The sequence below is a fragment of the Onychomys torridus genome, chromosome 18 (assembly GCF_903995425.1).
Source record: "Onychomys torridus chromosome 18, mOncTor1.1, whole genome shotgun sequence".
NCBI classification, from domain to species: Eukaryota; Metazoa; Chordata; class Mammalia; order Rodentia; family Cricetidae; genus Onychomys; species Onychomys torridus.
In genome coordinates this window covers 17,257,200-17,271,671 of record NC_050460.1, presented here as the reverse complement: position 1 = coordinate 17,271,671, position 14,472 = coordinate 17,257,200, and the positions used below count along the sequence as shown (strand labels likewise).

The window sequence follows — 14,472 nt, the reverse complement described above, 5'->3', positions numbered from 1 at the left end:
TGTCATTGTTTTTCTCTGCTGAGTACTCCATTGTGTATATGTACCATATTTTCTTTATCCATTCTTCAGTTGAAGGGCATCTAGGTTGTTTCCAGATTCTGGCTATTACAAACAATGTTGCTATGAACATAGCTGAGCAAATGCCCTTGTGGTATGATTGAGCATTCCTTGGGTATATGCCCAAGAGTGCTATATAAGCTGGGCCTTGTGGGAGATGGATTCCCAATTTTCTAAGGAAGTGCCATATTGATTTCCAAAGTGGCTGTACAAGCTTGCATTCCCACCAGCAGTGGAGGAGAGTTCCCCTTGCTCCACATCCTCCAGCATAAGCTGTCTTCTGTGCTTTTGATCTTAGCCACTCTGACAGATGTAAGGTGGTATCTCAGAATCATTTTGATTTGCATTTCCCAGATAATTAGGGATGTTGAGCAAATCCTTAAATGTCTTTCAGCCATTTGAACTTCCTCTGTTGAGAATTCTCTGTTGAGTTCTATAGCCCATTTCTTAATTGGACTGTTGGGCATTTTGATGTCTAATTTCTTGAGTTCTTTATATATTCTGGATATCAACCCTCTGTCAGATGTGAGGTTGGTGAAGACCTTTTCCCATTCTGTAGGTTGTCGCTTTGTCTTGTTGACTGTGTCCTTTGCTCTACAAAAGCTTCTCAGTTTCAACAGGTCCCATTGATTGATTGTTTCTCTCAGTGTCTGTGCTACTGGTTTTATATTTAGAAAGTGATCTCCAGTGCCAATGCGTTCAAGAGTACTTCCTACTTTCTCTTCTATAAGGTTCAGAGTAACTGGATTTATGTTGAGGTTTTTGATACACTTGGACTTAAGTTTTGTGCATGGTGACAGATATGGATCTATTTGCAGCCTTCTACACATTGACATCTAGTTATGCCAGTACCATTTGTTGAAGATTTAATATACATTGTTTTAAAGATGGAAGAGTGTGGGTTAAGTTTAAATTTTGATGAGAAAGAGCAATACACAGATGAGAAGCAATAGAACAGAAAGAATATTGAAAGAAAGCTTCTGACTAGTCAAAATAAGAGGATTGTAAGTTCGCCTTTATAATCCCATGGCTTCATTAGCTTTAGGTAGTTGGCTAGGTTTCTAGTAAGCAGCCCTGATCTCTTTGTTGAGTGGGCCTTAAGACATTCTAAGTAGCTTTTGATTACTACCAAAGTAATATGCCACCATTGCACCCTTAGTGTAACCATGCCAAGCTGGTTGTTGTTGTTAATAGACGTCATACCAGAGTAGATCGTTGCTTCCCTTCTTTGGAACTTGCATGACAGCATCTGGTACCACAAAGCTTGTCATCAGGGATGAGGTTTGTTAGGTCAGATACAGTCCTGGTCCTCTGGGTCTTATGACCAAAGTGTCTTTAGCAATAGAAACCACACACACACACACACACACACACACACACACACACACACACACACACACACACACACACACACACACACAGAGAGAGAGAGAGAGAGAGAGAGAGAGAGAGAGAGAGAGAGAGATGAGTTAGAAATGACATGTGACTACTAGGCTGCCACAAACTGCTCCACAATTATTCATTCTACTAGAAGAATAATAAAATATTAAAAGGCTTACTCATATTTAAAATATGTTCTACTTTGCTTGACTTACAATTTTATATTTTCATCACATGGGGCTATATAAGGCCATTTTCATGCAAATGTATTTTTTTCTCATTCCTTCTCTGTCCCTTCTCCCCACCCATTAGTCTTCTTTGCTTCCTGGAAAAATCTACCCTATGTTCATTAATTCATATTATTGTGGGGACAGAATTTTTCTGTACTATATGTAGGTCAGATTGGCTTGAAACTCACAAGTCCCCTACCTCTAACTTTCCAGTATTAGTGTTATAGGCATGTGTCACTGTACCTAGTTTAACATGCAGCACTTTCATCAAGTATAATAATTATAAATAATTTTGTCTGAATTGGATGTTTAAACTTTTAGTTGTGTGGTAACTTGGGACCTCTCTTTTGCTACTGACTTGTATTATGATTATTTTGCATTATGAGCTAACATTCTGCCTAAAAGGCATATGCTCTGCTACTGCAATAGAGCCCAGTAACACATATAGATGGTGCCACTGTTTTAACATTATGGACTATTAGTAACTTTAGGCACTGTCAGATAATTTTAATAATTTAATTCAAACCTTAAGATTTGTCCCGCGTCAACATATTGCTTCTTGATTAAGTTGCTCAGCTTAAAAATCAAGAAGTTTTGGAATCTAACCAAACTCTGATTCTATGTTCTGTATTCCAGTTTTATATTCAGGGTCATTTTAACATAAAAATATTGACACTTATCATAGTTAAATATTCTACAATGCAGTGTGTGCATGAGTGCATTTTCTGTACCAACACAGAGGAAGGTTACTGATCAGAGGGACTTCTTATGCACTGTTGAGGAAATATCCAAGAACAATCTGGGGAGAAATCCCAAGGCCCAAGATTCATTTTGCATAACCTGACCATCAAAACTCTCTTCTCAAAGAGATCATACACCATATTACTGTCTGTAGCTAAAGCCAAAATTAACCTTATCTGTAGGATGGTTCCAGCAGAGGTATAGAGCAGTGTATCATTGAGGCACTGTAGGTGGATTTTTCTGTCCCACCAGCCAATTCCCAAATAACCACATGGAGTCTTCTTATTAATTATAAAAGTGTGATCGATTGATTAGGCTTGTTTCTAACTAGCTCATGTAAATTAAATTAATCCATCTCTATTAATTTACCTTCTGTCTCATGGCTTTATTACCGTTACTCTGCACCGCCTATGGTGCTTTCCTGCTTACCCCATGTCTGGCTGGTGACTCTGTATTCTTCCTAGCATCTTCTCTGTTCAAAAAAATCCTGCCTAGCTATTGGCCATTCAGCTTTTTATTAAACCAATCACAGTGACACATCTTCATGCAATGTAAAGGAGTATTCCACAACACTGGACCTGTAGAGCTAAATACTTTATTTTGGCAGAATTCAGTGTAACAATTACCATTTCTTTTAAGAAATGCACTGAAATTGTCATGTTCACTTCAGTTGTTGCAAAATAAATATTTCTAAGATGGGTTTTAAAGAGTTGTTACAATAAATGATTTTCTATGTTTCTCTTAAAAGCTATTGTTATAAAATGAGGTACTACGCATATTTTTGGACATCTTAATAAAATAGCAATAAATTATCTTATTTATATACTAAAAAAATGAGTATACACTTTTAAATAACCAAAGAGAGTTTTCATTTCAAGACACTCTTTAGGTGCATTAGAAGAGATGAGCAAGTAAAGTGCCTTTCAGCCAAACTTGACAACTTGGGTTTGATCCTGGAGACCAACACGGTAGAAAGAGAAAACCACCCTAAGTTGTCCTCTCAACTCCACAGGAGCTCTGTGTCAAGTGTATTTCCCAGGACATGCTCATGCACGTGCATACACCACAGTGTGTGAGGTGGGGGAGGGGTTGTGTGCATACACACACATATATAATTTAAAGAGTAAATTTATAAAAATATTTTACTCCAAAGTTTTTAATTAGTGAATTTCAAGTACACCACAGTTTGTCAATCCTTTAGATTTATAATTCAGTTTATTTATAATTCAGTTAGATGTTTATAAAGCACATTAAATCATTTTTCTTTTAAGGGCTTTTTAATAAAATATTTTTTATGGTTTGAAAAATAAGGAAGTAGAAATTTAACATCATTTGTTGCCATTTAAATAATACCTCGAAACATCTACACTTATACTGAGGAGTATTTTATATCCAAGCTAAATAATTTAAAAACAGCATTTTTATTATTTATTAATTGATGTATTTTAATTCTAACTACAGCCTTCCCTCCCTCTTCGCTTCCCAGACCCTCACCCACTCAACCCACCCCTCCTCTGTATTCTCTCAGAAAGGGGCAGGCCTCCCATGGGCATCAGCAAAGTATGGAATACCAAGCTTCCATAAGACCAAGCACCTCCCCCTTTATTCTGGCTAGTCAAGGTAATCCTACATGAGGAATGAGTTTCCAAGAGCCAGTCAAAGCTCCAGGAATAGTTCTGCTCCCATTGCCAGGAGTCCCACAAGTAGACCAAGCTACACTACTGTCACATATGTGCAGAGGTCCTAGATTGGTCCCATACAAGCTCCCTGGTTATTGGTTCAGACATTGTGAGTTCCCATGAGCCAGGATAGAGGCTATTCAAAAGACAGCATGTTTTTAAAAGTCAGAATGAATATACTTAGTGTAGCAACATAAAGCATTACTGATGTTTCTGATTTTTCTTCCTTAATAATTTTTAAAACCTGGAAGTCATGGTTTGAGGCTTTGTTATGCACATTCAGAAAGAGATTTGTGGCATCAGAGGGCTTTGCCAACACAAACAAAATCCCTAAAATACTAGTCTTTTTGTTTTTTTTTTTAAATTCTATTCTCAGGAATGTACCCCCCCCCAAAAAAAAATAATTCAAAAAGAGAAAAAGCACTTCTTATATAAAGAACTCTAGCAGTGTTAGTTACAGTACTAAACACAGAGGCAATCTAAGTGCCCTACAGCAAAGGCTTACATAAATAAGTTATAGTAGCACATGGGACATTATATTGGCATATAGATCATAAATCCTATTTCTGGTTCTGAGAGTCTGCTTATTAAGTAGCAGTTAAGAAAAACTGTAGAATTATGATGATGTAATTCATATTTCTGTGTAGATACAGAGTCAAAGGAGCTGTTCAAACAGTCAGATGTAAATATGAAAGGATCATAATTGGTTCCATTTCCCATTTGAGTTTTTCTTCTATACTTAATACAGAATGCACAGTGTCATGCATGCTAACAAAGTGTTCTAACACTAAGCTGTAGCCATTGTCTTTTCTAATTTTAATTTTTCATCTTGATATCTGGTCTTATTAAGTTACACAGGCTGGCCTTGAACTTATTCAAGCCCAAACAAGCCTTGAACTTGTAATCTTCTTATGGCTGGGATTACCAGTCTAAGCAGTTTAAAAATATTTTAAATTGATGTGATGATAAATATGTGCGTAGTGGAGAGCTTTTAAAGATTGTTGCACAAGAGTGGTAAAATAAACAACTCTCATCAGTAGAATTCCTGTTAGTTATACTTTTCTTGTCTATTATTCAGTACTAATGAAATATGAAATATAAAACAAGAAAACCAGTTAGATGATATGATAGGTCTCATTTGCAGTCAAAGGCAGTGCTGCCTTTGACAGTGAATGAAACAAAATACAGATATGTGACTCCTTTCTAGAAGATATAGGTGGCTTCTTTCTCACTGAGAACAACTACTACGTGATACAGGCAGAAGGAAGGCATGGGTGATCATTGGGATATGTTTTCTCTCTTGTGAGCTTTCTTCTTTCAGAGGATTGGCATCTATAAGGTTCACAGACAAATAGATGTTTGTTTTCAAAACATTTCCTTCTATGATACATTTAAATGCTAAGGAAACCACCTGTAAGAGTGACTTGGTGTCCTAGCTCCCTTTCTATTGCTGTGATAAAATGACCCAACTTAGGGTAACTGCTGATTTGAAAGGAAATGCCCCTCAAAGGGAGTGGCACTATTAGGAGGTATGGCTTTGATGGGGTAGATGTGGCCTTGTTGGAGTATGTTACTGTGGAGGCGGGCTTTGAGGTTCCATATATGTCCAAGCTATGCCTATGTCTCAGACCACTTCTGGTTGCCTGTGGATCAAGATGTAACAATTCTCAGCTCCTTCTCCAGCACCATGTCTGCCTGCACACCACAATATTGCACTGTGATGATAATGGACTAAACCTCTGAAAATGTGAGCCACTCCAAAGAAATGTTTTTCTTTTTTATAAGAGTTGACATGGTCATGTTCATAGCAATAGAAAACATAAATAAGACAGATTTTGTGGGGGAAAAAAAGTCTATTTGTTCTGCAATCCCAGGTCACAGTCCATCATTTCTGGGAAGTTGAGGCAGGAGCTCAAGTCACATCACATCCATAGACAATAGCAAAGAAGGAATAAACACATTCTTGCTTGCTTGCCTGCTTACTCTTATCTGGCTTCATTTTTCCTGTACAGTTGACATGGAAAGAGGAAATCTCACTGGTCCCTATTTATAGACAAAAAACTATAGTCAATTAAAGAATACCGAGAGCAGGAGAGAGAGTCTCAGCAGGGATGAGCTCCCTAATTTATTGTACAATACCAAGTGGTCATCCCTGGACACATACATATACATGTACATATACAGATATAGATACATATATGGGTGTGCATGTGTAAAACAATTAAATAAAAAGAGAGAGCAAGGGTCTGGGACACGTGAGAGAAATTAGAAGAAATGGAACAGGAGAATTATGTAATTATATTTTAATTTAAAAATAAGTGAAAGATGAAAGGTATTTACTTGCCAAGTGATTCTAGGGTGTGTCAAGTCACCAGTTAAAACTAATCACCACTTCTTATTATAGTTGAATTTTTTACTATATTTATAGCATAAGCATTGTTTCATGGAATATGTCTCAATTTTATTTATGGAAGGTAAGTAGGGAAAGCAACAGCTAGACTATCAGACAGACAAATAAAAGAGAGAATATAAAATGTGCTATTCGTGGTCTGGATGAAACATGCTGGAAAATACTACCTTAAAGGTAAAAACAGTTTATTACCAAGAAGGACTTGAAAAGTTGACTTCCCAGTCCCTCATATTCAAAAACAGCCTTGGGCTCCTGTGGCTTGGCTAACCTGAAGGAGATGTTCCAGGATTACTGTTGATACTTAGAGAGTTCCCTATCAAATCTAGACCTAGGAAGTAAAATAAACTTATTCCTTCAGTGAATATAAACATTTAAAATTATTATACTTTAGATTTTCAAGTAGTCAATATTAATGTTTCTCAATATATCCAAAACTCTATGATAAACTTGTAAAACTTTTAATTCCCTTAGTCCTTATAATATCTTATTTTTCTTAATTTTTTACTATGTATTGATTTATTATATTATTTTCCTTAGTAACAAGAACATGCATTAGCATAGAGCATAATATTCTTAAAAGGGATTAATGCTGTATAAACTCATTCAAGGAAGCTAATTAATAGACTATACTATACCAGATAAAGATTAAACCTCAAAAATATTAGCCATTAATTTCAGAGAAGACAAGGAGAGGTCTTGAGTGCACTTTACTAAATAAAAGAAGCCAATCTGAATGGCTACATATTGTAGGAATGCAAACTATGTGGCATTTTTGGAAATGATAGAAACAGAAAGATCCATGATTCTAGCAAGAGCAGAACACAGGATTCTGTGAGTGAAATCATTGGGTTGCAAACTATCGTACTAGAGACATGGCATTTTACACTTTTGAAACCTATAGACCATTGCAAGGGCAGTAAACCATAATATAAACTATGGATGTTAGAGGATAATTCAGGTTCATCAATTATGTTAAATGTTGCCTTTTGGTGATGTCTTCTTACTTGGATGATGCAGCGCATCCTCTAGAACATAGAGTGCATGGGAACTCTAGACTTTCTGATCAACTTTGTTGTGAACCCAAATTGTCCTAGATGATGTATTTTATTTTTTACATAATATTTTTGTATATTTATTTGTGTACTTTTGTGTGTGCAAGCATGGGTGGGTGTGTGTCCATGAGGAGGCCAGAGGTCAAATTTTGGTGCCATTTGCCTTGCTTTTTGACACTGGTTCTTTCACTGGCCTGAAACTTGCCAAATAGACTAAACTCCTGGCCCTGGATCTCCAAGAGTCTGTCTGCCTCTGCTCCCTAGAACTGGGATTACAGGTGAACATCCTTGCAATACATGGGTGCTGGATAACTAACGCTGGTCCTCATGTTTGTTAACTGATTGATCTATCTTTCCAGACATCTTTAAATATTCTTAAAGAAACTAAGTATTTATATGAGAGATATGAATAGAGTGTAATTCTTATAATTATGGGAGTAATTTCTTTTTCATGCAATTCCATGAAGTAACTGGAAATTTAGCAGTATTGATACATCATCTTTATATCTGAATAGGTTGTTTGTCACATTTTGTGGGGGGCAAACAAATAAGATGTGGTTAGGGGTGACTTGATATTTACCACTTGCTATTATATCAAGTACTTTTGCACTAACCTCATTTTGCCTTCACTCTGCTTCATTCATATTACTTTTGAAAGTCTTTCATCTAGCAAAGGAAGAAGCTCTAGGCTTCTGTTGCTTGCGTATATTTTATTTTAAACCTAATCTTTCTTAAAAGTGATAATACAGAGGCCACCTGTATACACACAACGTTTAAAGAAAATCACAGTCCCCTGAATAATTTGTTTCTCTATCAGAGAAGGCAGGAGAGCTGCAGATGGCATGTTCAGTGAGCCGAGGAGTCAGGGGGAGAAGCTATTAATTCTCACAGCAACTCTTTGCTCTTTTATGGTTCCAAGAATTGTTATCATCTAGAGTCTGCTTTATATAGCACAAATCCATAAAGTGAGAACATAAAATTAACTTATATATTTTAAGAATATTTACAGTGGTCTAAGTATAGGCCATTCTATTAGTTATTTATTGGTAAGTAATAAATCATTCAGTGTTAACAAATAGTGTCAGTGTGTTAGCTCATAGTGTTTGTGGATTTTACATCTATATGAGACATTAGGATTTGCTTCTCAGGATCTCACTTGATTGAAATCGAGCTACTTAGCAAAGCATTGCTCCCTGCCCTCCCCCAACACACAATTTTTAATCATAGCAATATCATTGCCATCTCAGTAGGCTTTCTTACTTTCTCTGGATAGTAATGTCTACTATAGTTGCTCTATATTATGTTTCAACAACTCTAGGTTAAAAAACAGTGCATGGACGCTTCTCATTTTCCACTTTAAGGGTAGAAAATCACAAGTTACATAAGAACATTATCTCAGGGGATAGGTGACAGACTCCTGAAGCAGATTAATGAGGAATGTGTTGTGATAGTATGCCTGAAACCTTTGAGAAGAAGAAAGGAACTTAAAGTGGCTTCAATGTATGTTGGGAGAGCCTTCCTTTCTTGTAACTAGAAAGTTTCTGCAGAGGATGCATTGATCAGGAGCAGCTGTGGTTTGGGGAGATTTTTGAAGCACTCTGCAGAGGCTTTCAAGTTGAAGATGATAGCTAAAACAGTAAAGCTAAAATGAGACTCCAGGTGAAGGGTCAGATCAATGTGGCTATTTTTTTGACATTTACAGAAGTTTCTGAGGATGCCAGATGAGCAAAATGCTTAAAAGACATAGATTCACACAGAAGATGGATTACCAAGTACAGTGTACAGAAAATTCTGAGTAGAGGATCAGAAGTCAAATGAGGGCTTTTCCCTAAATAATTAGGCAAATATATACAAGGATTCTAGAAATTTGAGTTGAATGATTTGTCAAGCTTGTTTTCTATTTTATGCCAACAGCCTTAGGTTGCTGAAGGCTGTTGGCACTTACTCTCTGCCCATTCCTTTTATTGTACCTCTAATGGTAACATAATTGTTAGTGCACCTGAACTTCTGTGACAGATGTGTGAATTGTTCTAAGAATTTTGGCTATTACAAAACTCACAACTGTTTCTTTTGCAAAATAATCAGCCTAGTACTGAGTAACAGTGATAAAGGTCTTTCTTTGGGAGAAGGGCTTCAAAGTGTGAGGATGACATTAGATACCTATACATAAAGGTGAGTGTATAATGGGTTCATGGTTAGTCATTGATGTTTTGCCCATTTATGGGTGTATAATATAAAGATCTGTCTAGTCAATGAGCTGAAACTCAGCTGGGCTGAGTTTGCATGCTATATTGTATATAAAATTTCCTCTTAGAGGGTGTTCCATGGTTAAGTCTAAAAGTATTACATCTGATCACATAAGGTTTCCTTTTCCATGGTCCTACTGAAAATAATTAATAACTTGAAAAACACTGTGTAATAATTGAATAGTTGATGTCCTTTAACATTCTACTACTTCCAGTAGCCAGCCTGTAAGAAAAGTCTCTTTTATCTGAAATGAAATAGATACAAGTATCTTTTATGTCAAGGATTCTTAATGCTTACATGACATATCAATCACCTAGGCATGTACAAAAGTGTGTTTTCCAATACTACGTTAGACAGGTGGGAATCTGCATTTCTAAATTCCCATGTGATTCAGATAGAGGTGTATTAGAACAGAAAAATATGCCTTAGATAATTCAATAAGCCCACAACATAAAAATCTCTATGCCAATCAGCTGAAATATGAATTATAGAACTCTTCAGGAATACTTACAAGGTCTGTAAAGAAAGAAACAAACAAACAAACAAAACTGGACCTGGAGAAATTTCTCAGAGGATAAGACGTCACACAATTCTTTCAAAGGCCCCTGATTTTTATTCCCAGCACCTTCAACAACCATCTGTAACTAACTCCAGGGAATTGGATGCCCCCAGCCTCCAAGATAACCAACACTCATGTGGTTTACAGAGACATACACATAAAATAATAAAAACTATTGTATTTGCAAAAGCTAGTCTCTGTCCCTCTAAAAGGATATGTTATAGAAAAACAGAAAATATGTAGTGACTAGAACAGAGAAACCAATTCATTGCCCCAACTTTGGAATACACAACCTTCTATTCTGAGATTTAGTAGTCACTATTTTTTGTTGTTGTTTCTTTTTTTCATGCAGGAGATTGAAGCCAGGGTCACTCACATGCTAGGCAAGTGACCTATCACTGAGTTAGTTACATCTAGGGATCATGTAATACTAGCCGCTTAACGTTATCTGCCTGCCATAACCCTGTATCCTTTCCTTATCTCCCCACTTCATGCTCTACTATTGACCCTATATGTTCCCCTGGTTCTCTCTTACTTTGATACAACAGTGAAGCAATTACAGGTTGACACAGGGATGAACTTTACACTTGTATCTCATGTCTTCTAGAATGACTATTTCAGGGAGAAAGGACAGAATACCCTTCAAAGGATGAAGTGATGGTAGTGGCCTTCAGTCTCCATTCAAGAATTGCCAAAAAGCTGTTTCTTGTCTTAAATAAATAGCTGCAACTGTTGTTGAGCAATATTCTAAATAGTTTTCAGAGTTCACAAGGGTTGTAAATGTTCTGCCTAATGTGCTCACACATACAAATGTTTCTTCCCCTCCTCAGATTCTGTTGCTATTTATATCAGCCAACCTACAGGAGATGAGATCTCATTTCAGTGTCTGATAAAAAGGCATGATGCTCAAACTATGATCTGCTGAAGAAATATGGGTAGTTTGTGGATAAACATAATGCAACACTTATGTGTCTTCAATACTGATATGTTTTTCAGATGATGTACAGTAAAAGATTCACCTGACCTCAATGATACTTTCATTCAAATACCAGTGTTCCTAATGAGCTACATTGAATTGAGCTCTTGCAGGTACATTCAGAAATGAACATTGGTGGCGGTCTTTGAGGCTATGCCCTTGAGTTAGAATATTCCCTGGGAATGATGTACAAATGCAGAAATGAGCATAATGATCTCAATGGGATGCATCTATCTGGTTTACCCCACGTCTGTTCTGATGTCTTCAGACATAGGCGTGTGAGCATCTACTTGAATTCATCTACCTTGTATTGTAACTCAAAGAAATCTGGAAAACAGATAAAAATAACGCAAGTAAAACATCCTCTTAAAAGATAAAATCAACCAATATCCTTTTGCCCTAAAAAGTATCTATTGTACTGGCTCCCCATTCTAGCTTTTTCCTAATATTCTTCATAATCCTTCCATCATTTTTAACCACTTTAAAAGAATCTTAGTATAAAATATGCCCTTGATTTCAGGGACTGTGGCTATAATTGTAGATGTAACTGGCTTGTTAAATAAGAAACACAGAACCAATTGCAGGGTTAAAAACCACGAGGTCAGAGCAAGAGCGGAAAACCTTACCCTTCACTGCTTCTGCTGTTCTTCCTCACCACAAGAGAGCTACCTCTCTGTGTCCTATCTTTTTTATAGATTTTTCTGTTCTGTTTTCTCATTGGTGGTAAACCCAGCCACATGACCTCATTGTCACTGCCTGTTTGTACAGACCTCCAGGTCTTCTATAGTTGCTATTGAGATTAAAGGCGTGTGTCTGCCATGCTGGCTGTGTCCTTGAACACACAGAGATCTACCTAGCTCTGCCTCCCAAGTGCTGGGATTAAAGGCCTGCATCACCACCACCCAGTTTCTGCTCTGGCTTGCTCTGACCTCAAGGCAACTTTATTAACATATAAATAAAATCACATTTCAATACAAATAAAATATTACTGTATATAGTCATTAAACACTTTGACAATACCCTGCGGGAGGACTCCCCTTTTCCAAGGCTGAAGGCAGACCCTGCAGTCTCCACACCCTGCCCCCACACCCATCTGCCAGAGACCCCAGTTACTTCCTGAGAATCAGAGACCAGCCCCCAGCTTCCTTCTTGCCCTGGAACTCCCATCTGGACGAGAGACCAGCGGAACTCCCATCTGGACAGAGGAGCTCCCATCTGGACAAAATAAGGAGACCCCAGGTAATTTGTGAGACTCAGAATCAAGCCCCCCAGCTCCTATCCAGCCAGCACTCTCATCTGGACCAGCGCTCCGATCTGGCCCAGAGCTTCCATCTGGACCAGAGAGAGGCTCCCTAAATCTGTCAGCTCTCTCTGGACCAAGTACACTGATAAGACCAAGAACAAAACGAAGATGAGATGGGGAGACATCAAGGCAGAAGTACATACAACAAAATAAAGAGCAACACAGCATCACCAGAACCTAGCCCTTCTCCAACAGTTAGACCTGAACATCATGGAATGGAAGAAGAAGAAAACAGCCTTATAAGTAACATCATGAAGAGGCTAGAGCCTTATATAGAAGGAAATCAAAAATAAAGTAGAGGAACAGACAAACAAAAAATGAGAAGAACGCTATAAAAAACTAGAGGAAAGGACAATTAAAGCAGAAGAAAACAATAAGTCCTTGAAATAAAATCATGAAAAAGAAAGACCTGAAGAGGGAAATAGAAAAAATGAAGAAGACACTAGCAGAAGGAATGCTGGAAATAGAAAATCTGAGTAAATGAACAGGAACTTCAGATGCAAGTATAACCAACAGAATGCAAGAGATGGAAGACAGGATCTCTGGTGTTGAAGATACGGTAGAAGAAATAGATATTCATCAGTCAAAGAAAACACTAAAAGCAACAAAATCATGACCCAAAATGTCCAAGAAATTTGGTACACCATGAAAAGAACAAACCTATAAATAAAAGGGATAGAGGAAGGAGAAGAATACCAACTCAAAGGCACAGAAAATATATTTAACAAGATCATAGAAGAAAACTTTCCCAACCTAAAGAAGGAAATGCCTATGAAGATACAAGAAGCCTATAGAACACCAAACAGCTAGACTCACCCCCCCAAAAAAGTCCCCTCACCACATAATAATTAAACAACTAAACGTACAGAATAAAGAAAGAATATTAAAGGTATCAAAGGAAAAAGGCCAAGTGACTTATAAAGGCAAACCCATCAGAATAACACCAGATTTCTCAATGGAGACTTTGAAAAACAGAAGGACCTGGACAGATATAATGCAGACACTAAGAGACCATGAATGCCAGCCTAGACTAATATACCCAGCAAAACTTTCAATCATCATAGATGGAGTGAACAAGACCTCCCAAGACAAAACCAGATTTAAACAATACCTATCAACAAACCCAGCCCTACAGAAAGCACTAGAAGGAAAATTCCAACCTCAGGAAGGCAGATACACCCATGAAAACACAGGCAATAGATAACACCACAGCAATAAACCCCAAAAAAGAGAAGTACACACACACTACCACCAAAAAATAAAAATGACAACAGGAAGGAACAATCACTGGTCATTAATATCCCTTATTATCAATGGACTTAATTCACCTATGAAAAGACACAGACCAACAGAATGCATACAAAAACAGGACCCGTCTTTCTGCAGCATACAAGAAACACACCTCAAACTCAAAGACAGACACCTCCTAAGAATAAAAGGCTGGGAAAAGACTTTCCAATCAAATGGTCTTAAGAAGCAAGCTGGTGTAGCCATCCTAATATCCAGCAAAATAGACTTCAAACGAAAATCAATCAAAAGAGATGATGAAGGACATTAGGTACTCATTGCAGGAAAGATCCACCAAGATGAAGTCTCAATTCTGAACTTTTATGCCCCAAACACAAGGGCACCCACATATGTAAAAGAAACATTACTAAAGCTCAAATCACATATAAAACCCCACACATTAATAGTGGGAGACTTCAACACCCCACTTTCCCCTCTGGACAGATCAGCCAAATTGAAACTTAACAGAGACATAATGGACTTAACAGATGTTCTGGATCAAATGGACTTAATCAAAATCTACAGAACATTCCACCCAAACAAAAAAGAAT

The 14,472-nt window shown here is 37.3% G+C and overlaps 1 protein-coding gene across 3 annotated transcripts in view; it reads left to right on the top strand.

Annotated features, from left to right (window-relative positions):
- Kcnq5 (potassium voltage-gated channel subfamily Q member 5) overlaps nt 1-14,472 on the top strand; it is a 557,910-nt gene that overhangs the window by 106,896 nt on the left and 436,542 nt on the right. The window lies entirely within an intron of this gene.